At 46.6% G+C, this 25977-nt stretch overlaps 1 protein-coding gene across 1 annotated transcript in view; it reads right to left on the bottom strand.

The window, feature by feature from the left end:
- LOC119455534 (uncharacterized) overlaps positions 1-25977 on the bottom strand; it is a 189190-nt gene that overhangs the window by 47768 nt on the left and 115445 nt on the right. Inside the window, exon 3 of the mRNA XM_049669029.1 lies at positions 20540-20588. The gene's annotated coding sequence lies outside the window, so the exon portion shown is untranslated. The remainder of the gene's footprint in view (positions 1-20539; positions 20589-25977) is intronic.

The following is a 25977-nucleotide window of genomic DNA, read 5'->3' as shown; positions in this document are numbered from 1 at the left end:
CACTTTCTCGCCTCATTCAGCACAGGTTGGATTTTGCTCCTCTGTGAAAGCCTCAGGAACACATCAGAATGAAACTGTCCGAATTCACAGATGCTTCTGCAACATTTTTTAAGCAGCTAGTGATGCGATCTTTAGGGATGTTTCAATAGCCTTTAAATGTCGCTCAGGTGTTCTAGCGCTTACTTTTTTTTTCACAGCGACAATGTTTTCTTAACTAACTGTGGTCACCTGACACCCACTCCTTTCCTCGTCTCTCAACAATAATGTCCAACCCCTTTTAAATTCTTGAAACCAGTGGAAAACTTCCGAGCGCGAAGGCACAAGGTCCTTTAATGCCTCAGGGAAACACTTAAAGCTTAGAGTTTTCTTTAAATCTGTTTTAAAATCGTAGAAGTCTTGGTGCGACAGAGCTCTCATTCCAGCTCAAGTGCAGGTTGCGTCTCAGGGCTATGCAGACTATAAGAAATGCAGCCCTACAGTAATCATCAGTAAGGCGAACAAGTTATATACTTGCCCGGATGTATCAAAAAGGATGTCGCTATGGCCCATGTTTTTCGGAAATGTATAAATGGATCTTAACATAGCACGTCTCAAACGTTTTATAGTAACCCTTGTATTCAGTTTATCTCCGACAGAAGCGACGTACGAACTCCTAGCCGAGGCATTCTGCAAGAAACTGGCGATAAGTTACGTGCATTGATGCATCCCATCAATACAGCTTGCTTAGCATTCGAGTCTTGCGCTAGTGTGTTCTCGTCCGTCCACGTTATAGGGGCCTGCGCCGCGTTGTGGTTGCTCTAATTCCTGGCTGTCTTATCTAATTTAATTCCCTTCTTGTTGTCCATAAACTAGAAATTTATACTTCGATAATAAGGAACATAGGCATTTGATGTCTTATGTATTCCGTGCAGTCTATGAATGAATAGTTCCAGTTGCGTTGTGGGCACATGAGAACACACAATTTGTTTCTTTGCTAATCTCAGGCGTATTATGTCTTCCAGTTGCAAAAGATGGCCCCGACACAGCAAACGGCAGCTGCAAAGATGCACATACTTGACTCATTTATTCCGGGCACTGCATACGCGTTAGGCCTTCGAGCATTACGCCACTCTTTGTCTATCGGGCAAGATTAGCTTAATGTCAAGACCGTGCGCTCGGCAGGGCACCCTGCGATCATTTTACCTACGTTCAAGGAAGAGACGAGATCCGTAATTTCTGAAGGTTACGTGGGCCATCAAAGACAACGACGTCAGAGATGCAGCGCAAGTGTGCTGGTGAGCAACTTTAGGCAGGCGACGAAGTATCAACATTACGGGAGTTCTCATCTAGTGAAAAATGGGATAAACGTAAAGACGACTTGCAGGTATCCGCACGAAGCACGTCACCTGCACATTACCGCAACAATCGATTTCACGATACTGACACTCAGACGGGCAGCGCAACGAAATGCGACTGTGCGTGTGTGCGTCCCATTTTCGGAGTGTGCGCTGCCCGCCCATCCCGCTGCGGTTCTCGGTTTGCGTCTCGCGTGTGCCCATGGGATTGCGCAACCCAGCGGTCGCGCGCTCTTGGCAATGCAAGATCCTAACCAGCAGGCGGACCAGGGTATTGCAGCATCGGTTTCGCAAGAAGCGAAGCCTATGCAGGCACCGATAAGCGGCCGCGTTATTCAGGAAAATACGTACGCTTATCGAGAGAGATGTCCGCGTTTCTGATGGAGACCACGACGACCATCCGCACCCATGGCTCGCCCTTGCGCGCGTGTGAACCAAGGTATGAATAGCGTAGCACGCGATACAGAAGCCAGCCCATTTCTAGTGGCGCCAGCCCACTCGCCTCCCCTACTGCCAACAGTTCCCTCTGCTCTTTCGCAGCACACCACCTTTCCCTCGCACATCGCCCCCCCCTCTTCGTGTGACATATCCGGTCCCACAGTCCCGGTCAATAGAGACGTCATATCGTGCAGGCGTGGCACGTAGCTGGCGACTTCAGCTCCGTGCGTGACCAATGCGTAGGGGAAACCGCTATACATAAAGGCCCGTATGTGTTATTTCTGTCTACTCCCGACCTCTCGGTATGATTTCTTCTTTTTCATGATTTTCAAACTGCCGCGTTTTGAAGAATGGATATTCTCGCAGGTGATCGCCGAAATTGTTCGCATCACCTAATTATAAATAATCAATCACGCAACACATATATAACGGCGCGCTCTCATACGTATTCCTCCGTCATTTTCCAGTGCCACTTTCATTAGAAGTCAGCGCTGAAGAGAGAATGCCGGACGATGGGTTAGAGGGAGGGTAAGAGTGGACCCTGAGCGTGAAACGTCGCTGACCCTGTGGTCGTCCATGTATGGTCGATTCCGCCTCTTGGGCGCCGGGGACGCACGAGAAGGCCGAGCGCCGGTGGTTCTATTAAGGATATAGCTTGCTGGGAGCATTCGAGTCTGGCGCCGGTGTGCTCTCGTCCAGCCGTAGCAGGGTTCCGCGCCGTGTTGTGGCTGCACCGGGCTATTGACTCTTTTATCTAAATTACGTCGCTCCGTGTCGGTCTGATGCGGTCCGTGCGTGACAGAAGCCAACGATTTCAACAGCGTATAGCTCAAAGGAGAGACAAAGTTGCCAGGTCTTTCTTTTTCTTTCCTTTTTTTTAACTGTAAGTAGATGCTATCATTGCGAAGCGGTTGCATCTCCAAATTTCGATTGCCTGTTGGAACACCACACGAGCAGAGTATTCGGTAGGCTAACATAGGAAACGTCGATTTTAATCATGATCTTTGTTTAACTTGCTCGTATTTCCGTGCAAACGAGGACATTGTGTTCGCTACGTGTTACGTTTTCCCCGTTTTCCCGCGAGTAATTGTTAAGCAGTGCAGATGATTGGGCTCGTAGGGTACTGAGCACATATATGTTGCGCTGCATGGTAAATTAGAAAGGTGACACTGAGTAATAGGAATGGTGCTAAGTCTTACAGTTCAGCGGGTGGTTTGCGCTTATCCATTTTTGTTAGTTTGTGGTTCCGTAGGTCATTCAATGGAGCTTGTAAAACCTCTCAAGGACCTCATAGCTGGGAGTATGGCAACAATTGCTTTGTAGTCATGTACTTAAACATTTTTGCAACGACTATTGCAAAGAACCTTTGTTCCCGCGAAAATATATCAATTATTAATTTAATTTTAATTAATTTAATTATGGGGTTTGACGAGCCAAAACCACCATCTCATTATGAGGCACGCCGTAGTGGGGTACTCCGGAAATTCGAACCACCTGGGGTGCCCCTAAATCGAAGTACACGGGTGTTTTCGCATTTCGCCCCCATCGAAATGCGGCCGCCATAGGCGGGATTGAATCCCGCGACCTCGTGCTCAGCAGCCCAACACCATAGCCACTGAGCAACCACGGCGGGTCGATATATATATATATATATATATATATATATATATATATATATATATTCTTATGTACAGTGTTTCTTTCAATGTAGCACGCAGACAGACAAGTTGAACGCAGAAAATATTCTTTCATTTGTTTTAACGCACCACTCACCTGCTTCAAAAGAACATGTTAGTTCCAAAATTCCTAATTTCTCAGACAACTGCGTTCAGAAACGCGTATAGGGCATACGTGAATGACTCATAGGTAGCAGATTGTTCAAGTGCATGTGTATAATAGATTGCACTGAATATATTCACTACATGCGCTCCCTCAGGAACAACGGATATCTGAATATGTGTGTTGCTTTGAGATGTTCCCTCCTTGCGGCTTCACTACATGAAAAAAAAAATCAGTTTTAGTGTTTGATTAAACTGCTTTTCTTTTTTTTAGCAGCGGCAGCAGTTAAACGTTCCAGACGGTCTGCTTGTCCATCCATTCCCTTATCCCTGTCGTCACTGCGTCATCATCCTGCTGACTGCTCCCTCACCAGTGCCGAGTGTCGATCTGATGTCACTGCGTCAATATGCACTTAGAAGCCGCGAGCGCGGACGTAAAGCTGAGCTATAGCGCACCGAGCTGTTGCGCAGCTCTTGACGTCACCATTCTTCACTGGGTATTATGCGTCAAGCATACTGTTATATTACCGGCATCTGTGCATGTGTTCCATACGTGATCCCGGGCACTACTGTATATGTACCTGACGAGGACGATGTTCCGTGCATCGCAAAGAATTTGTTGTTGAGGCTGTGGCGTTGTTCTTGTACATATATGTCGGTTTCGAACCTATTTCATCATAGGTGATAATAGAGAATTAGCGTTCAAAGGTTACGCCCAGGTTTGACGCAACTCCACAGACTAGCGCTTTCCTGGCATTCTTTATAACGTGCTTCGAAATCATGGCGCGAAGTAGGTTTTGGATTCAACTCCCACCGAAGTACAGCAGGCGTTACCATGAATGTACAATACGATGCAGTGCTGCATGGTAAATTAGAGTAAAAAATCCACGTAGCCACCGATCTACCACAGCGAGTGCTCTATATATAGTCAACCGCTATTGGAACTCTCTTGCTGCATCATAAGCGTGACAGAACACGTTGAATTAGGTGCTCCATATGAAGAGTTAACCACTCTGATGTCGCTTCTGATGGGTTGTGTCATTCAGACGTTGTTTATCGGTGGTCATTTTCAATGTTAGTTCCGGCATAACTTTGGAAGGCTTGCTTGCATCCCCCCCCTTTTTTTTTTTTCTCCCTGCGCGCACGTACTAAAGCGCCGTATAAATAAAAAGATAATTACCCCGTAGCTGTCCGTGCTATGTGCGTGCAAATTTCGCGCACCCCACTACGGCAGTGGGGCGCGTCGGCTTTCTGTTCGGCGATGCATTTTCGGCTGCGTCAACGTGCCGGAGCCAAAATACTGAAGGCGCAGTGAAAACTTAATGGCGTGGCCGATTAGCTAGCTGTTCGCCGATCGAAGCTGGCCTCAGTGCCTTCGCGGGTGCGTTCATTGTTCAGTGCGATATTTTGCACGATTGAAGTGGCGTGATGAGGCCGGTGCGAATAGAGAACGGAAGATAACATCGACAAACGACGTCGTCCGAAGTGGGCGCTGTTGCATATTGCGGGGCTCGTTTAGTGCAAATGGTGCCGCGGAAGCTCTCTCTCTCTCTGTCTTTATATATATATATAGCGGCGACAGCAGTTAAACGTTCCAGACGCAATGTTCGGCATAAATAATATATATATATATATATATATATATATATATATATATATATTGGAACGAGCATGTCATGCGGTAGCACTACTCTCATCACTGTCTTCTGACAACGTCCCACAGCTGCTCCCGCATAACGTTGAGAGCCCGAGATATAAACGCATGCTTTGTCATGTGTGGAAATATAGGGTTCCGTCACTCATGGTGAGAGCGAAAAAGAAAAGGAAAGGCGCTCCAGCTTAACCTGGAGCCTGAAAACGATCCGTTTATGTTGTTGTCATTCACTGCGTCGCTGCAGTGTACGCTGCGTTTGAAATCAGCGCAGTATAAAAGTAAACACGAACGCCACTATTTGGGCAAGGAATGGTTCGCCGGACAAGGTTTAGAAACTTCATCATGAAATATATGCTTTCGTTCAGCAAGTTATAACGTAAGCCTCACAATCACTGTTATATAAGATATCGAGCAGGTCCAACGAGTTGGAATCTAAATACGGCGAAGATTTGCGTGAGCGCGTAAAGAATCGGAAACATGAGTACACGTATGCACGCACGCACAGCACTAATTCTACCGAACCTTTTTTTGAGCAGCGTTGCTGACCACTAGAGAGTACGACGGACGCCTTGAATGCATCATGGTTATAGAAGCAGCATGCGCATACGTACGAAGTGCGTAGGATGCTGAGGATGACACGTGATTTTAGAGATGCGTTCCGATAGTTTGCGGCAAATACATGGTGTACAATACATGAAAAGGAGCCAGCGATCTCGCAAACCGCATCCACTTACAACAAACTTTGAAACTATAGCACCATGCAAATTTGAGGCAAGCGCATCTAAAGCTTGAGGAAAAAATGTACTGTTGTTCCACTTACTGTTTATAACAGATGCCGTTTTATACATTGGAGCTAACAAATTGCTGGAACACCAATGTATTTTGCCGCAAACTATCGGAATGCATCTCTAAAATCACGTGTCATCCTCAACATTCGTTCCGAGTACATATAACTTTCAAAGATACCACCCACAATTTGTAAATTGTAATATGTGCCTTAAGTTAATTAGTTTAAAAGTGCATTAGCGACACTGTTGATTAGTCAAATTCACAATTTGATTTCTTTTGCAAATACTGTTGACCTACAAGTGTATATAGCCCAAGAAGTATAGAGTGGCGCTGCATCGGGTGACTTATGATTATGTTTCGCCCGGAAGGCGAAGCATCGATTGCCACAGCAAATTATTAGACAGATATACGAACTAAGGATAGTAGTTTTATCAGCTGTATAAACTCGTAAACATTTGCTTACTAATTAAATTAGCGAGTATGGTGTGACACGTGCACAGGCAAACGCCTCTTTCGATGAGCGTGGACACTCGCTGTCAAAACGCTGGCGTGAGGAAGAGCGGCGGAAGCAGCGAACGAATGGACCTTAGTGCTGCCTCTCGCTTCAGCGCGAAATAATCTGCGTAAACACAGCGCATACAAAGCTATGAGCCTTCGATGCACCTAGACTATGTAGTCATCGCAGATCGCTTTCAAGATAAGGCCCGCGCGGCCGCGCTCAGCCACGTCACACGCCGCCACCGCCGCCACCGCCGCCACCAGAGTATAGAACGGCCCGCCTCCCCTCAAGTGTGCCTTGCACGCGGTGGAAGACGGCGCGCTTCCTCCCTTCCGCGCACGAGATCAGCCACCATCCTAGGCTCACTCTCGCTCACTTTCACTCGCACCCACGGCATACGGCGCGCGGCCAGGCTGTTATCGCACTTGGACTTTATGCGGAACATCACGGTGACGCCGAAGGCGACAATGCCAGCGGAAATTCGCTTGGAGCGTCCATATAATTGCTATCGCAATAAATGAAATCACTTTGAATAGCTTGGGCTGACAACTGTTAACTAGGGCTCTCCTGGTTCTCAACCTTCCATATTGGTGCACGATGAGGAACCCCGGCAGCGCTCCGGGTGGTAGCATAAGCGTGAGGGTGGTCGCAGTGCCCTGTGTACCCAGCTAACGGTAAGGTTACTTCCGCGGGCGGTGCTACCGCAGAATCCGAAGTATGGAGCGGTTTTAGCTACTGAGTCTGTGGCACTAGACTCAGTAGTGCTGCTGCATAAAGAGCAGCAGCCCTAGCAAACATATAAAATGCAAAGATCCCCTATACATCATCTTTGTATTCTACTCTCTGCTTTGTATGGACCCCTAATAACTTTGTGACAGTGAAGGACTAAATGCAGGTGGCAGCGTAGTTTTCAACGTTACTCGAGTAATAATGTCTCGCAAAAAAGAAAGAAAAAAAAGAACTCTTGGTTAGCGATCATCATCGCTCATTAATATTCTCGACACTTGTCTGTCTTCAAGCCGATTTTGTACTTTTTAGTCATCGTAATCCGAAAGTAAAATACGGTAATTGTGTTAAAAAAGATCCTTTTTTTTGCTTTCTCTTGCTCCACTGTCCCCCTCTTTCTCAGTCCTTGCCCTGTAAACCTTCCCTGTACGCTCGCGCGAAGCCAACGCAAACGCAAACAGCAAAGAACACGAGGTCGAATACAAAGCCGAGATAACGTGACACTCTTGGGACACCGGTGCTCTGACAAATGTTTAACGCCTCGAGCAGAGCTTTCGTTTCTTTGCGTACCTCTTCCTCTGTCTCTCTCTCTCTCTCTTTTTTTTGAGCAACCTCTTTCCGCCCGCGAACATAAGTAACGTGATTCTACGATTCTGTCATTATTTAGACACGCTAATTACCTCATTCGGTGCACGCAGTTTTCAGATATGCAGAAAAAAGATCAACGTGCACGGACAGATGTACAAATCACGCGTGCAAAAACTCGTAAGCCCATTAGTGACCAGAGTATCCGACCCTCTCGTCCTACCCTTGATACCGAGTTAACGAGCTCTCATTTACTATCGGCGTGACGGTCCACTTTTTCGCCGCTCTTTGGTTTGTTTCTGCTTGTTCAAACTTGATGCCCATAGATAGTGCGATTCAGATGTGCCACGTACTTTTTTTTTCTTTCTTTCGTAATTTTCATTCCTGGATGTCATTCTTTTTATTATTATTTCTAGCAATGAGTCATTTGAAAATTTGCTTTCCCCTGATCTTCGACGTCCAAGTCACGCCAAACAACACACTTCACCTTTTGCAAGTGTGTCTGTCTGGTACCCAAGTATTACTGCAGAAAATTAGACACTGTTTTTCTTTTGCTTCCTAAGATTGTTCTTGGCGCTCAGCCCATGCCTGCGACAATAATCGGGTGTGAGAGGCAAAGAAAAAAAAAACACTATTCCCGCATAATTATGCTCTTAGCTCCAATATACGCGTGTTTACTTAGATTCTAACATCAGTTTGTGTGGGTGAAATAGTCGGCAGTAAGGCAAAAAAAAATATTAGATAGTGGTCCCCCTAACCCCCCGCCACCTTATATTTAGGCATTGCTGTTTTATTTCTTTTTATTTTATTTTCTGGGTTTTTTGAGCATCGCGTTCCTGAGCTCAATACCACTTGCTAAAAAGATGTGTGTGCGTTCTATTTTCTGTGACTCAGGACAACAGCAGGATGAAAAAAAGAAATTTTGGCCGCAATTTCTTAAAAGAGTAGTTTTGTCTCGGAGGCGCTTACAGAGTGTTCCTATACTGCAATTTCACCGTTTACGTCATCTGGTGCTTTGGATTATATCGTGAGCGATACACTTAAGGTCGATGCTTCCAGCAGGAAAAGTTTTTAATTTACAGCGACACTTTCCCTCTTTAGGGTTTTGTCCAGCACTCCACCTACTACTTGCAATAAAATTAGGAGAGCAAACGTGTTTCTTTTTTTATATAATATTGTTATTTTTTTCTTTACTAATGGTAAATTGCATGCACGATGTTTCTATTTTCAATTGTCTCTTCATGACTGAAACATTCTGAATGATAATTGCACGGTGATGGTGCTTGCGTAATACTTTCCACCCTTTTGTTCGCAAGCCACGCCAAACTCAGAGTTAAGTGCAATTAGCTAAATGACATAGCGGACGCACAACTGTTTATTGGAACAGCGTGGCAATACGTGGTCACGAAATGAGTCGACGTGAGTTTCAGGCCATGAAGCCGCCTCTTTTCTGCACGTATCTTCTATTTTGATGAGGTAATAGCAGGTATGGAAGTCATATGAACTCTCCACTGCAGATGCCGACACGAAACATACCTCCAACGGCCCGATTGAGGCACCTACACGTACACATTCCAGGCTCTGTGGAGGCTTAATGGTAAGAAAGAACAGAAAACTGCAAGATTGAGCAAAGAGTTGAAGTAGTCTGAAGAATGATAATGTTAAGGTAATTCCATGAAACACAGACGCATAACACTCGCGAGTGCCCCTGGCTTTCTTAAGAGTGCTTTCTGGCAGTGTCACAATGGAAGCGGGAAAGCAAGCTTCTGGTTTCGGCAGAGTTGCACAAGGTACGGAGTAGAACCTTATACAGCTGCGCTCAAAGATGTTTCCTGTATGACGTTCGATTAGGAGGGATGATGGTGCAAGTAAACGCATTTTCTGACGAGGGTTGAAGAAAAGTGCTTGCGGCAAAGTTATGAATATATTAATATATATTGGGTGGAAATTACCTTAACACACAAGAACAGTTCTGACGGTAATGGGAATTGTGTAAATCACTCAAACGCAAGTTCTCCCAAATAGTTCCCTAATCTAAATAATTACATCGACTAGATCAACGACGAGCTCCTTCCTTACCCAGACATAGCAAAAGCGCCAAAACGGACTTTAGAGGAGCCGGCCGGCGTTGCGTTCCCGCGAAATCCTTGCGAAATATCCGCATGGGTAAAAGTCATGGCCAAATACACGTATTTATGATGCGGTGTAACATTGCTTGGTTTCTCATTTGCAGCGACGGCTCTGCTGTCCTTCAAGTACACATGTTAGTTCGACAACGGATAAAAAGCCTTGAGTGCAAGATAAAGAAGAAACGCTTGATAATGAATGTAAGCATTAATTAGGTTAGACCGAGTAACTTTTTTTTGCATTTAAGAGTGAAATACACACCAGTGCTTAGCAAAGAAGTGCAGAAAGATATGTTTCTTCCACTAGAGAAGCGCCCCCTTTTCAGTGAAAAGCGCACAATGAGTGTAAAGAAGGCTGCACGCCTCTGCTTGAACCCATTGCTCATTCACCGTTTCATGCGTAGCTTCGCTTTTAGCCGAACCACTTCTGATATAGCGGAAGGAGCGGTCCTCGGCAGTGCAGACGCCGGAAGAAAAATTATTATTCCGGCCATCTTTACCTTGTTGTTACTCGTCGCCCTCGCAGAACCGCAAAACTGCCCCCTCCTTCTCGTCACCCGCCCCGAGGCCGACGGAGCATCAACGTGTCGGGGCCAAGGACCGTTCAATGCAGGGGCCGAACCACTCGCGTGCGAGTGCATACGTCTCCGCTGCGTGAGTGCGGGTCTAACGAGTGGGAATTGAGTTTGTTCAGGTTTCTGGTATCCCAGCAATTTGCGCAAACGAGATTACGGCGGTCTCCTAGCCCTGGCGCGGATCATGTCCTTCTGGCCGTCGCGCGTTCGCCAGCAGCATGGGCCCCGCACGGCTCTGCTTAGGAGAGAGATGCGCGTAAGAGGGGGGTGGCTCAGGAACGGGTTGGCCTGATGAAGAAAGCAGAGAGGGGGATGACGTGGGGAGGGGTATGGCAAGGAGGGGGCTTCGGGGTGTTTTGTGAGAAGTACGCGCGTACAATTACGTTCGCGAGTCACAGAAGTGGACGAGAGGGAGGCGAAGAATTCGAAGCGAGGAGGAAAGCCGAGGAGGAAAGCCGAGGGCGGGAGTGGAGGAGCCTTCTATATAATTAGGTTGAAAGCCCGCCACGTGCACATTAAAAACAGCACGCGAGCCAATAATCGCGTTTGTATTCACGGCGTGCCTGATCAATACCCGCCCCATATTTTGCTACTTGGTTGACACGGCCGCGGTGACTGCCACCTTATGTTGTCCTTTTGTCTTTTTCGGACCAGCCCCTTCTCCCATCTTTCGGGCCCTCGCAACGTGGGCTTCGAAGCCGTACTTACCTCTGGCTGCGCGTACGCAATCGTGTGGAGCAGGAAATGTTTTAAAACTGAGACTGCTCGTAGCCACCCCCGGAACAGTCTTTTGAGCTGCTACACAGCACTTGGCCGTATCCGTACCACAAACGAGTACTTAGCGGCCGTTGTGTGTTTGACCTCTGTGCTCATTATCGGAAATGTCGGTGTGACGTGGCACCCCGCTGAGCAGGAAGTGCATATAATGGGTAACGGGGCCTTGCGGCCTGCCCTTCAGTTTGCAGTTGGATTGCGCCGTATTTCCCTAGCTTTATTGCTTCACCAAATTTTCTTCAGAACGTGTGTTTCCATAAATCTACTGAGCATTCACTGTATACTTCAGGGCCTACTTCAAAGTCAACGCTTTGCTATTTTCATTATTATTGTATCCTGTTCACTACGCAACATAACTAGTACATATTTTGTGTATTCTTCTATTTTTTGTATTTAATCAGGGGCTGTCCAATCTCCGATCGTAGCTGTCTACTAAACAACCGATGACACAGATCTCGCCAATAACTGTATCATGTGTAACTACATTTTCTGGGCATGTTGAATAGTTTCCAAACTTCTGTAATTTACCCTAAATAATCATTGAATAATTAGATATCGAAACTATATAACTTCATAATAGGCTTCAAATGTTTCTTCTCGCTCTTTGATTCTGACTCGGTATTTTGGCTCTAGTGCATTGTACAAAAAAAGGTATAAAGTAAATGAAGTAATCCGTATTTTTTGTTGTGTCATTTCCTTTTGCCACAATAATATGATTTCATCACAATTGCTTGTCCAGAACGTGTGGGTATTTCTCAGATACCCTTATTTTTATTACAGCACAACTACTGTTGGGCTTTGATCAGGCCATTTGATTTGACCATTAAGGGAAAAAAAAGAAAAGAAAAACATGTGGTGTTGTCCTTCGTCGTGGTACAGTATAAAACACAACGTTTTTTGCAGGTGAGTGCGCTGACTACTAAAGGGAGACGGAAACTTGTATCGCAAAAGCGAATGCAAGACTGTGAAGTTTGAACTCTTCTCTGACCTGAACAGCGCCGTACCCATACTGACATTCTTCCTGTGGTATTTTTCTTAAAATAACAGTTATATAGTAGAGATATTGGTCATTACAGCATAATCTTTACTTCTTTGCCTGTAGCCTCGCATTCCGGCTGAGAATTTCGGTTAGGCGTCCTCTATCCACCCTCGATAGACTTTCTTAAGTGCCAGTTATCCGAAAAGCGAGACAGACAGCGGAACGTTAAATGCGTACCACCAACCATTCAAGGCTAATGGTAGGTGATTCCGGGACATGACATGCCCCTTATAGAAAAAAAATTGTAATATCGATTAGGTTCTGCACTTCGAGCTCTTGTGTTACGCGGTAGCGCAATACTTTCGATCAATTCAATGTGCGTCAACGAAACTACTAGAAGCTAACGGTTAAGAGAGAGAAAGAAAAACATACTTTCATTTTATTTTTCACTCGCTCCCACAATGTTCTTTTATTTCATGCGCGCGAAGAAATGTAAGGACATGAGAAAGGCCATTGAGAAAGAGCCCATTTAATTGTTCGCGCATTATTTTTAAGTGGCGTTTGCCGTGCGTCTCTGGCTCACCTGCTCGTCATTTCTGCACCACATAATAGTAGATTAACACTGGCCAACTGTTAAGCAGTGATAATTTTCCGCAACTGGGCTCACGGTACTGTCTTAAAATATGCGTTGGTGATGAGCTTGTTCCCTGACTGCGTGAATTTAACTTACAAGAAAGACGAAATATTAACGTATTATGTTGACATATTTTAACATATTTACCCTATATATGTGAACATATTAGCTCTAGTCAAGCTATTGCGGCTTTAGAGCTTCTTGTTTATACAAATAATGTATGCAAAGCAGTGCGAAGTATTCATGTTGCTGTTTACCATAGCAACCGTGCAATGATTTACGAGAAAGGAGGATAGTAAAAGGAAACACAACACGCAAAACAACGGGTAAAGACATAATGCAAAAAAGGTAAGGCGTGCAGGCACGGACACAAGAGAAGTGGACCACACAAACACCGACTATCAACAAAAAAAAAAGAAAGACACAAAACTCATATGCGCATGCACTGGAATGCTAGCACCACGTGTCAATCGGGTACACGTGCCGGTCTACGTGAAAGATAACTGTTGAGGCATTTTATCTCTTCCGTATGTAAGGTAATCGAAGGCTGACTCACGCACGCACTTCCACCATTATTGATATGCCAAGCCTCAACGATTAGACGTGTATCTTCATTCCTATGCCTCTAGAGTATCGCGCATTCATCTAACTCGGGCGTGCAGTTACGATCTTGGCAGTCTTGGCAGTGCAAGGAAAGATTGGAAGGCGATCCACCGGTTAACGACCTTCTATTTTCCATTAGCCATTGATTGATACACCGCCCTGTTTGCCCTACGTAGAAATGGCCACAGCTAAAGGGAACTTTATTTACCACACCCATACGACAGCTAGTAAAATTGTTACCAAAAATCCTTACCAACTAGCTCAGCTTTCTGTCGTTCTAAGGGTAAAGACAACAGTTCTCTCAAAATCTGCAGTCTCGGCTATTCCGCCTGTTTCTGGTTACATTGCGTACTTTAGTTTGGGTTTACCTTGAGAATATACAGATTGAATACAACATCCAGAGAGTGCTCGCTTAGTGAAAACAGTGCATTGCGACCTCTTGTTATAATACACGTGACAGAAAAATACAAACAGGAGCAATGGCGGAACATACAAAAGGCACATCTGTCGGTCTGTGCAGTTCAGTGTAACATTCGAGGACTAGAACATTTCAAGAACTCGACGGAATTGATAAAAGACTACCTACGTCGTTCGCAAAAGGGGTATAAAAATAGGACATACTAGATTTGCGAAGAACTACTACCTATTAGTATCATAATACCCTAACTAATAATTGACTCGTGTTAAATATACCTTGGAAATTTAGCTAGGAAATACACAACTGAATGAATTTTCCTAGTTACGGGAACATTGAGGTACTTCTTTGGCAGTCTTTTCCAGTTAGGAAGCCCGGTGTGCCAGGCAGTTAAGTCTGCGCTCAAGCTCTTGTGCTTTTTTTTTTCGCTTTTAGGGATCAGCAGAAAAAAATAATGCCAACAAAGGACACTTCAAACAATACTGCCGAGTGTCTGTCTTGTCAGGAAGGAAGCACAAAGAAAGCGTGCAGTTCTCCAAGATTGAACGACTCGATTACGCTAGCGTATATCTTCTCCTTTTATTTTTCCAGGAGCTACGTTGGTTACTCGGGCGTCTTATTACCCTTCGGGATCTTCTTGTATTAGGTTGTCTGTGGAGCTCTAACGATCGCTGGTTAACCTTTAAATTTCGAAGAGTGCTTATATAATTTAGTTCCTCCGTGTGTAAAACAAGCCCGCCAGAGAGTGTCGCCGCGTGAATTCAAGTGGAACTCACTTTCCATATCTGGCACTGCCGATAAGCTAGAGAAAAGTGTAAGTGTAGTAAAGTATCTCTCTTTACGTTTTGTCATCAGGGGGAATACGAGTGCGCAGGGGAGCAGAAGTGTCATTCAAGCACTTTTCCCTTGCTGCAGTTTTTCAACTGAACGTACAGATATGACTGCAGGGTTTAATAACTGCGACCCTCCCGGAAAGTTGGCTAATGATGTCGCTGTGCAAGCCTGACTGTTTTGCGATATCCTCAGTAATTTTTTTTACTTGATGCCAAGAGATTTTTTCAAAAATATAATACTTAGTTGACGCGATTATTCAAACAAGGCATCAGAGATTTGTTGCAACCACACAAAGGAAAAAGATCACCTCCAGGTAATCCGCTTGAAGTACCAGTCCTTTAGGTTAGCGAAGAAAAAAAATAAACCAATTGAAACCTAACTGGGCGAATATAGAGTGGGAAAGAAGCTTTACAGGCATATGCCTTAGTGACGCGTGCTAATTTAGGTACATTCGAGAATGTGTCGAAGCAGACGCGTAGCCTACTCAAAACGAGAACGTATAACGATGCTTGGTTGAACACACCAAGCCAGTGAGTTGACGTGCATGACATGTTTGGTTGCTATTATAGGGTACAAAGTACTGCGCATTACTTTAAAAGCCTCCTTTCTTTTGTGTTAGTCAATTACGCTCTGCAGTGTTGACCTGGCGAACTCAGTAGGATTATCAGCTGCTACTCAGACAATGTTTGCTTGTGCGCACTTGATGAATCGTTTTTCACACGTAGGCACTGACTAGAGCACCTGTACAAACCTAATGAGCAGTCAAGTGACTTTACAGAAACGTGATACTGCGTATCTGCAAACAGTGACATGAATCTTTTATAACTGTAAACGTATCTGGAAAAATAGCCAAGTTCCTTCACGACAACCTCGCTATATCAAACTATAAAAAAATAAAAATAAAACGCCAAGATCCTCTTTAGGTGATAGGACCTCTAGCCCCCGTCGGAATGGCATCGATGAGAGGCAAGAGCTTTGTCGTTGCGCGAACACGTGACCAGTAGACCGAAACAATGTCACGTCAGGCTAAGGGCTCTTTCCCTTGGGAACTTCCTAAAAAAAAAAAAAAAAAAAAAAACTCATTACCGAGAAGTCCATTGAGCCGTGACTGAATGTGAGATGATTGAGCAGCAGAAGAAAGGAAACGGACAGTAAGGACAGCAGGTGCGCGAGGGAACCACTATTCCCGGGCACCGTTGGTGGAAGAGGAAGCTGATACAACCGCTGTCGAATGAAAAGCATGTAAGTGGCGTACAGCAGTAGGCAGAGCGGTGCTTTGTCCGTTAGCAATGCGGGCAAAGCAGACAACCATATATTGCACAGAAAAATCATTGTATCGTGCCAGCAGACTCCCTCGTCGGCGTTTCACGAGGCGCTGCCTGCGTGCCTTGAAAGCGACCAATTTATCAGAGTCATCTGGCGGTCTGCCCCATAACGGCTTCGCAGCAGCGTCTTCGCCCGCCGTCGTCTCCTACGGCAGCGCGGACAGGGCTACGCCGCCGGCCGCCTATAGGAGCATCAAGAGCGGCCGTACAGCATCCAACGTGGCACGCCTCCTTTCTCGCTTGCCAGGCAGCGTTTGTTCCGGAGGGTGACAGGAGGTGGAGACGGGGGGGTTGCGTTGGCGGGCGTGGTGTGGGTTGTGTACGGGAGCTACTTTGGACGTTGTTGGTGCTGCGTAACTCACGAAGGTTGGTCGCGATAACGAGGTGCTCGTGTACTACGTGCTCTCTTTACCTTCCTATCAGGCAAACACACCTGGCTTAGGCCTCAACGCTTTCTCGCGAAGCGAAGCAGAAAGAAAAGAAAAGCCTGCCCGAACCCATGGGTGCAGCAGGGCTTTTTTCTCTCTCTCTCTCTCTCTCTCCTGTGCCCGCTTCCGTGGCTGGCTGGACACTGCAGTGCTGCTTTGTGCGTCCGCTGCTGCTACCGGTTCACCGCGAGGGCAATTGAAGAATGGCTCTCCCTGCTAGTTTCTACCAGCCATTTGCCTTCTTCCCCTTCGGCTGCCACGTCTGTTTCCATTCTCTTCGACCGGGCTTTCGCTTTTCTGCCCCCCTAGCCTTAAACCTTTCCATGCAACTGACCCGAGCCCTCGTTCCTTTAGCCTGCTGGCCCATTCTGCGCCCTTCAAAGATTTTTTGTCACTCATTCCTGCCCTTTGTTTTGTTTGTCCGGGCCTTCTTTGTTCTACACGAGGAAAGAGAGGGAGAGAAAGGTTTTTGTTCCCAAGCTAGTAGTGTCTTACTTTTCTTGCGTTTCTGCGCTTCTTGGGCGAAACATACCTCTCTGTTGCAGCATTGTGTTTCTAATTATTTCTTTCGTTTCATGACAGAAAGCTATTTTAACAGCTGGGTAGCGAGGAAAGGGGTGGCGTTTGTCCCTGAGAAGCTTCCTTTCTCCTCACTCTCGGTTTAGTGTCGCCCCTGCCTTTCCCTTCGGGAGTTCCGGCATTCTCGGCCGGTCGCTCGCAGCCTTTCGCAGGTCATCCGCTCTTTGGTCCCAAAATTCTGTGCCGGCTAGCTTTGACCCACAGGGCCTTTCCATTGTCCGTTCCCGTTCACGTCCCGCTGCGCCGCAACCCCTTGGGGCTTTTGTTGTCGCAGTCGGCGCGTCTAATTCATTGGAATTCGGCCGAAGCGACTGCAATGAGGTGTTTACTTTTATCCTCTTATTAACGAAGCGCGATCGTGGGGCTGATGTACGGCTTTGTGTTCCACACTTCCAAATGGTCTGCGGTACGCTTTGTACGGGATCATTCGCTTAGTAAGCCAGGCCAGTGTCTTCCTAGACGCTTGCACATTACCAAAGTGAAAACGAGTAAGGATGTCGTTTATTCGAACCCGCTTCAACTTGGTAGTGAATCACTCATTAGGTTCACCGCACAGTACTTAAACGAAGGCGGAGTAATAATAAAGCAAATTAAGCCTGCCCGCGCTCAAGTTGCGCACAATACTGCAGGAAGTACTCAAGCTGATGAAGTGACTATTGGCAAGCAGGGTCACAAGAACACGCTCTATCAACCTTACAAGGTGCCACGAAAGCGTTGGTATACACGAAGCTTGCTGCCGCGATACAAAGTCTATAGAGCATCAACACAACGGTAGCATCACATCCCGTGCAGCTAGATTGTTCTTTTTTTTTCTTTGCCTTATGAAAAACGACTTTCACAAATTGTTTCATATATATGCTACCATTCTCCATTAAAAGTAATGTTGCCTGGATACGTTTTGCGATCCTGCATTGGCGCATACTTGCATCGTTTCGATCGAGTACCTCAATGACAAGAAGAAAGTGAGGTCTCTGTGTTAGGCTATTTTATTTATTATTACTCGGCAGCTACGCACTGGTTGAAAACAGCTCGACTATCGAGGATAGCGTCGCGTAGAAAGCACTACATCTATTTCAGTCCATTTATAGCGTGCTGTAAGGCTATCAAACTCGAACATCATTGAGCTTTTGTGTCTCTCCATTATCAGAGGAACAGCGTCATGCTTTTCGGTAAACCTTGGTTTACGTTTTATCTTCCCTTATGTTGCCTTAGCTCTTACCTTAACTCCAGCTCTCGTATTGTCTTGGTTCTGGCTAAATGCGTCAAAATGAACCAGATATGTGCTACGGAGAAATTCCTTACCATGTTTTCGTTAGAAGACCAGCGTACAAACGCAGGTTAATGTAAGCCACGTGCCAACAAAACAAAGACGTCTTTGGTTTTTTGGCACGTGGCTTACATTAACCGGCGTTTGACCATGCCACGAACTATTTCAACTTGACCGACTAGATTTCTTAGCATTTGCGGAGCTCACGAGAACATTTTGATCCGAGAAAGCCGTGCAAACCGAAAATCCCACGCATTTACATTTGGTCCCACCCATTTCATCAAACGTCGTTCCTTTGAGCGCTGTTTCATCGAGAACGCTCTATCGCACCTTTAATGCGTCTTTACGTATTGGCATTAGGAACATTATTGCCCAATTTCAAATATAAATGCGCATCTGACGTTTGTTATTAGAAATATGTGCAAGTAAGTAAGTATTGACGGCAGTTAACATCGCAGAGTTTTCTGGCATACTTAGATACGTGGCATTCCTTCAATGAAATGCTGCTCGATGGCGCTTCCGTTATCACGAACAACGTACACCCGTGAGTAAAAGTATACGGACCAGGAATTGCGCGTTAAAGCAGATTTTTTTTCAACTGCCTACGAATGCAACTTGAAATTGAGGACTGCAGTCTAAACTTGGCATTGCGAACTTTCCAGTGTACTCGTAAATTTCAGTTTATGCATGTTAATTACGAAGAAATTCAGTTTTTTCGGCGACCTTGTGGTCCGTATACGTTTGCTCACGGGTGTACATTCCGGCCGCGGAAAGTCGCTTCGCTGCCGAGAACACTGAGCGGAAAGTTTAGTGCGGCCGCTGAGCTTCCTTCTATTTCACAGCCAAGCTCAACGCTTGTCGGTCGTGTCTGCAACAAACCCTTATCACGAGTAAGAAAACAATGTAAGACTCTGCAGTGCGCCTGGGTGCACTGGCTTTTCTTTATTTTGAATAAATTTATTACAGGTTCCTTTTCCAAACAAAACCTAGCACTTTAAATTCTGTTAGAATGTTCATTTTATTAATAATTTTATGTAGCAAGTTTACAGAATATGCCTCGAGGGATGCTCCTTGTGGCATACTGAAAAGCTTACTCTGTGACTTCCCTAAAGAACATACAAGTTACTCCTTGTTTGCTTCTTCAAGTAACTCGATTGTTGGAGGCACGCGTAAATTGTTTCAGACATACTCTCTTGCATGAGGTGCTTATATGTATGTTTATTGTAAGTAATTCCAAAGCTAGGCGACCCGCATGCCTTCAAAGTTTTAACATTAAAAAAACGCGGGAAAGTTTGAACTCGGTCGTGCCAACCTTGGGCACAGCGAAAGTGTAAATCCTCAACTCTTACTGGCTGCTACTGATAGGTATTAACTTGGTTGCTGCTAGGTATTAACTTGGTTTAACTTAACTACGCATGTAGGGAAGGTATTCTCGAGCGATCGTTATCCGAGGTACCTTTCCTATCGCGACATTTCGCGTGACTAGCGTTGGACGTGTCGGCGCCTACGAGCAGCAGTGTTCCTGGCATGCCACAAACGCAGACAGGCAGGAGCCGTGTCTGTGTCGGGCGAAGCGAGCGCGCACCTGCGCTGGCGGTTACTAAGCAACGCAAGGTGACGTCATCGCTACTGCTTTGGCGCATGCGCGGCTAGGCAACGCGGGCGGCGTCGGCAGCAGCTCTGCGCATTGCCTCATTGGTGCTACTACAATTTGTTTCTGTCTCTATGTCACTCTCATTTTCTATGTCGCTCTCATTTTCTCTTTCGCTCTCCCGAGCATTTCGCGCGCCACGCGCATGCTCTCTTTCCCTTTCCTTAACATCCCATGTCAAGGCAACATGTACACGCGGTTGAGGTGTCCTCTATTGAGAGACAGTTATCGCGTTGCACTTAACCCAACTTTTCACCCCTTTCTACAAAAATCTCCATGCACGGCACGGAGAGGAGGCGAGGCACACACCGCTTCGCGAGCTGGTTGCTAGGCAACGCAGGGACGTCATAGGTCGGCGAGGTTTTGCGACAGCAGGCGCCACTTTTTACAATTAGCTAGAACAGCTTCGCTGTTAAAAGCATATTCGAAAGAACATGCTCATAGGGTGAGTTTGTACTGAACGAGATGTATCAGTTGTCTAGCGTAGTTTTGGCAGATACGTGCTGCAATTCTTGATGCGTTTTTTGTGTCGAAGTGAGCACTTACCAGCAATACGCTTTCTTCGCCTGATGTTTGGTTAGTCTGGTAGGCGTTCCTGGAAGGGAAGCAAAATACAGAATAATTAGCTACCTGACAGTATTACTACTTACAGCTGCCGCAGTGGCTGCATCGAGAAAACTTGAAATAAAATAAAAATCAGAGCTCCTCCACGGCTGTGAAGATCGAAGCCAGTGAAGCTGTAACTATGGTGAGTCTACTGTAGAGAATATTACTATAGCGAATTTGTATATTATTATTATTATTATTATTATTATTATTATTATTATTATTATTATTATTATTATTATTATTATTATTATTATTATTATTATTGATTATACTGAGTATCTTCGGCATTTTCGTCAAAGTGCAATGACACCGGCGTCTTGTTTTCTCGCGGCGCGATGGCCAAGTAGTGCGTTTGCTTCACCAAGTCCGGTCCATCGTCATAAACTAGCGTTTGAGCCTCAGCGTTCATAGCCACGGCACACTGCACGGCATCGTCAGGATCCTGTTAGATCTCTCCCGCTCCTGCTCTCGACGGTTCATACCCACATATCCAACGCGGTTATGAGCCACACGTGATTTCTTTCTTACCTTCCTTCTTTCTCTCATTCTTTATTTCCTTCCTTCCTTCTTTCTTTCTTGTCCCCGGCTCATACCAGCATATCCAATGCGGGTATGCGCCACACGTGATTTTATTATCGTTAATCGTGATGTAACTGACGAGCATGTGGTGTTACTGATGCCATGACTTGTTAGTAATGTTAGTCATCCGTTTTGACACCTGTGCTAAAGCAGCTAAGGCACAACTGGCGGGAAACCACCACGCACATGGAGCCAAAATGCTGATGATGATGATAGTTTTTTTCTACACGCAGACAAGGGTAACTAGCCCTTAACGGCTTCGCTGTAAAAGGCAAATCAGTGACCTTACACGTGCTACGACATCCGTTAAACCAGTGGGCCCGTAGTCCCAAAGCAATCCGTACACCAGAACTCTTCGTAAGAACAGGTACCGGTCAATCTCGATTACTATCATATAACAGCCAAAGCCTACAACCAATGTCAAACAATGTTTTCGACGTAAAACATTTGTGACCTTCACGCCTAGGCTAGATTCACACCTAAGACGTTTCTCTTTGCATATGTATGTCCACTAGCGACGCTATGTTTTCACAGCACTGATTGCGGTTATTCATTAAAATAAAGGATATCTAGCAATGGATAAACTACACGTTTATTTATTGCAACTTATCCATTGCAGCTTTATCCATCCAAAAGCAATTCTGCTCGAAGCGCAATATTTAGAGACACATTGATCGGTGGCTACTCATTGGAAGAAATATATCACCAATATCAAGTAAGAAAAAAGAAGAGACGTCGAAGATAGACGAGTGAACGGCATAAGCAGATGCCATGGAGCGCCAAAGGCTTTACAGAGAGAAAGAGAACGCCGGGACGTTAACCAGAAAAAAAAAAAAAACGACTGATTGGCTACCCTCTCCCTCATCTTTCTATTTCGTTTTCCCTTTCCTCAGTTGCCTTACGGGATTCCTTCATTTCCGGGATAGGCATTTCGGCGTGAAAAGAAGCCAAGCCGTGCTTTCCTCTAATGTGAAAAAAACTCGAGAAGGTCAGGCATCTGAGGAGGGGCATCGCGCAGCGGGCGATGGGTGCCAGGGCGCAGCACAGAGCCACTGATAGACGCTTCCATGGCAAGCATGCCACGGGCTCTCCCCGAACAAAACTGTGCGTCAAGACGCTGTGACAGCGCAGCCCACCCGCAGGCAGTGAAATGATGGGAGAGACACATCCCTTCTCTATAGCGTCGACCGCCACCCTTCAAGCTTTTGCTCCTCCGCGATAGTCGCTTTCACCTCGAAGGAGCCATCCTACGGGCCGCCGGTTCTTGATCTAAGACCTCCGTTTGAAAGTGAAGCAATAATTCAGCAGCGCCGGCGTCCTGCCCTCCTTTCGGCTGTGGCGAGCCGCCGCGGCCGCCACAATTTCTGCTCTCGTCATTTCCGCTTCCGCTGTCCGCGCCGCAATCCTTTCTGCGAGGAGCGCGACCGCGAAAATGATGGAGAAGTAGCCCTCCTCCGACGTGGAGACCGCCGGCGTCTTCCTGCGCCCACGTCCGCCGTTGCCGCCCTTCCTGGTCTGACGCAGCCTAGAGGAGGCCCGGCGTGGACGGCGGCGTGCCGATCAAACATAAAGACGCGGCACAGACAGCACCCGCGCACCCTCCTCCAGCATCGCCGAGCGGCAGCTCGCCACGCTTCACGCAGTGCCGACTTCGCTAGACATTCATAACGCCCCTCTAGCACCGCTCGGCAGCGTGGAATTTCTTGTGCTGTTGCTTCTCTACGGCATGTAGGTTTCCTTTCTGTGTTTTTTTTTTCTTTTATCTCCTAGCTTCTTGTGTTCCTTTCTCCCTTGCTTTCTTTCCCTACCAACAAATTCCGCTTTCTTTATTTGTTTCTTTCCTTCCGTCTTTCTGTATTTTTCTTATCTTGCTCTTATCTACACCGCTTGTTCTATTTCATATTGCTGCGCCCTGTGTCCTGCCATACTCTCACCATGTCATTCTCTTCCCCTCGGTTCTGCTGCTACAGCGCCCTCGCCCGCCAACCCTCGACCTTACTCCCCCTATGGCCGGCAGCGTCGGAACTTGGGGATGGTTTCCTTGCTTTTCACAGGAACGGCCTGTTTTTTTTTTGTTGTTGTTGTTTTGTCTGGATTTCTCCTTGCAGGATAGAGCGCGGACGCGAGGGGTCATTTATCTGCGGCGGGAGGTGGCGTGACGGAAGGCCGCGCAAGAATAAAAGTGCTGCATGCGCGTGGCTCTCCTCTGTCTTCTCCCAGCGTGATCTTTTTTTTTTATTATTATTTTTTTCTTTTTGCTTCGAGCAAATCGACCATCTTATGAGTGTGCAGGTGGACTGTCCGTCCTCTCGTCAGCCCCGAGGCTTTTGTTGATTACCGAGTAAACTGAGATTAACGAGAGAACAGCTGCTGACAGATTGTTCCTTCCACTCACTTCGCTTTCGTTGTCCATGTGCAGCAGTTGTCAGGCATGTCAAACGTGGAGGTGCCTGTGTGTGCGTGCGTGCGTGCGTGAGTGAGTGAGTGAGTGAGTGAGTGAGTGAGTGAGTGAGTGAGTGAGTGAGTGAGTGAGTGAGTGAGTGAGGGATTGAGTGAGTGAGGAATTGAGTGAGGCAGGGAGTGTGTGTGCATGCATGTGATTTTGCGTGCGTACGTGCTTGTGTGAGTGAGTGAGTGAGTTTGCGCGTGTGTATGTGGGCGTGTGAGAGTCAGTGAGTGCGTGTGTGTGTGCGTGTGTGAGTATGTGTGAGTGAATGCGTGTGTGTATGCATGTGTGTGTGTGCGTGTTTGCGCAAGTGCGCGAGTGGGCCAGTTAGTGAGTGCGCGAGTGAGTGAGTGAGTGAGTGAGTGAGTGAGTGAGTGAGTGAGTGAGTGAGTGTGTGTGTGTGTGTGTGTGTGTGTGTGTGTGTGTGTGTGTGTGTGTGTGTGTGTGTGTGTGTGTGCGTGCGTGTGTGTGTGCGTGCGTGCGTGCGTGCGAGTGTGTGTGTGCGTGCGTGCGTGTGTGTGCGTGTGTGCGTGTGTGTGTGCGAGTGAGTGTGCGAGTGAGTGAGTGAGTGAGTGAGTGAGTGAGTGATTAAGTGAGTGAGTGAGTGAGTGTAGGTGGGAAAGTGCAGGCGGACTCACTGAATTTGAATCCTGGGGGTTTACGTGCGACAACTACGCTCTGAATATGAGGCACGCCGTAGTGGGGGACTCCGGATTAATTCTGACCACCAGGGGACCTTTGACGTGTCCCCAATGCACTGGACACAGACGTTTTTGGATTTCGGTCCCATCGAAATGCGGCCGCCGCGGCCAGGATTTGTTCGCGGACGCTTTCACGAGCACTAGAACTAATAACTTCCTAAGGTACCACCCGCCGTGGTACTTCAGTGGCAATGGCGTTGCGCGGCACAGTTCGAGTTGGCGAGTTGAATCCCTGTCACAGCGGACGCATTTAGGTGTTGCCGAAATGCAAAGATGGCCGCGTACTTCGAACTACAGTTCACGTATAGGTCGTCAAAATTAATCAAGAGTCCCCTTGTAAGAGCGTGCCTCATAACCAGATCGTGGTATTAGCATAGGAAACCCTTGAATTAACAGTTTATTTTTATGAAATGTAAACATTCTAATGGTGCCGAGGAAAGTCAGCGTTGTCAGCCAGGCTGTCAGAGTGAAGGCTACGAATGACAGGCCGCTACTACCTCATTACCGCCTTCCGCAAACATCACTTGATAAACGGATGAAACTTTAGTATCGCGCATAGATTGTTCGATGCTACAAATTCATTTTTTCCTCCCAGATACGTTTGCGTACGGAATGGACATTGGATACGGCACAAGTCACCTGTGTCCATTACAACCCGCTGAGTCCACCACAGAGTTCACTTCGTACCTGACGTCGGAGGGCACTCCGAATTTTTTTTTCCCGAGAGGGCTCAAATTACTTTCGTTCGTACGTATACGTCCCGTAACAATCACTTCAATTAATGAACCGTGCTGTAACAGTCATTTGATTACAATACCGTAAAAGCAGTGTTCTTAAAGTTCATTATTTGACCCCGCACGTTTTAATATGGCTGGGAACTGTGGAAGTTCGTGGGCATCCGCGATATCAAGTTATAGGTCAACAAGTCACGTTGCCACAAGCGCATTGAATAAATATGCATCGGGTGTCGCACGCGCTAACGAGCGCCGCTTTGTAGTCGGCTAACGGCCGGAGCGCGATGCTCTCCTGTCCACCACGCGTGTAAACACGGGGAGTTTGTGAGGCCGAGAGGGTGCGGAGCACACGTTCACGAACGCGGCGCGGCTACCCGCAAACGAGCCATCATTTGCATTCCCTCTCTCCCGCGCTTTGCTTCCGCCCGCTAAAAAAACCTCGCCCAAGGTGAGTGGAGGACAGCAGGGTGAACGCGAAATCAAATATTAGAGAGTTTTAGACTCCCCCTGTACGTGTAGCAGGTTACGTAATACTGGATTACTGCGGAGGTTTGCGTGAGCGGCCGGGTTGACGGTATCGTCTTTAGCGGCGGCGAGTGTAACCATAGAGGACACGTCCTGGTTATTTGGCCAACCGTAATCTGGTTAGCGGCTGGTGTAAAGTGTCGGAAGCAAGTTAATCGTTAAGATGCAGCTCCCACTCGTCTTTTTTTCCCCCTTCGAAGAGAACGCTCCCAGATCAAATTATTTCTAACCCAAGACGTCGCTACGAACGTTTCCAATGCAGTACACGAATGGCTTCCCTAACCCCGTATTATCCGTAACCAAGGACAAGCTAAATGTCTAAGGACAAGCTAAATGACAAGCTAAATGTCTTTCTTTTTAAGGATTATGAGGACAAGCTAAATGTCTCCA

Source organism: Dermacentor silvarum, chromosome 6 (assembly GCF_013339745.2).
Source record: "Dermacentor silvarum isolate Dsil-2018 chromosome 6, BIME_Dsil_1.4, whole genome shotgun sequence".
NCBI classification, from domain to species: Eukaryota; Metazoa; Arthropoda; class Arachnida; order Ixodida; family Ixodidae; genus Dermacentor; species Dermacentor silvarum.
This window is presented reverse-complemented; position numbering and strand designations above follow the sequence as displayed.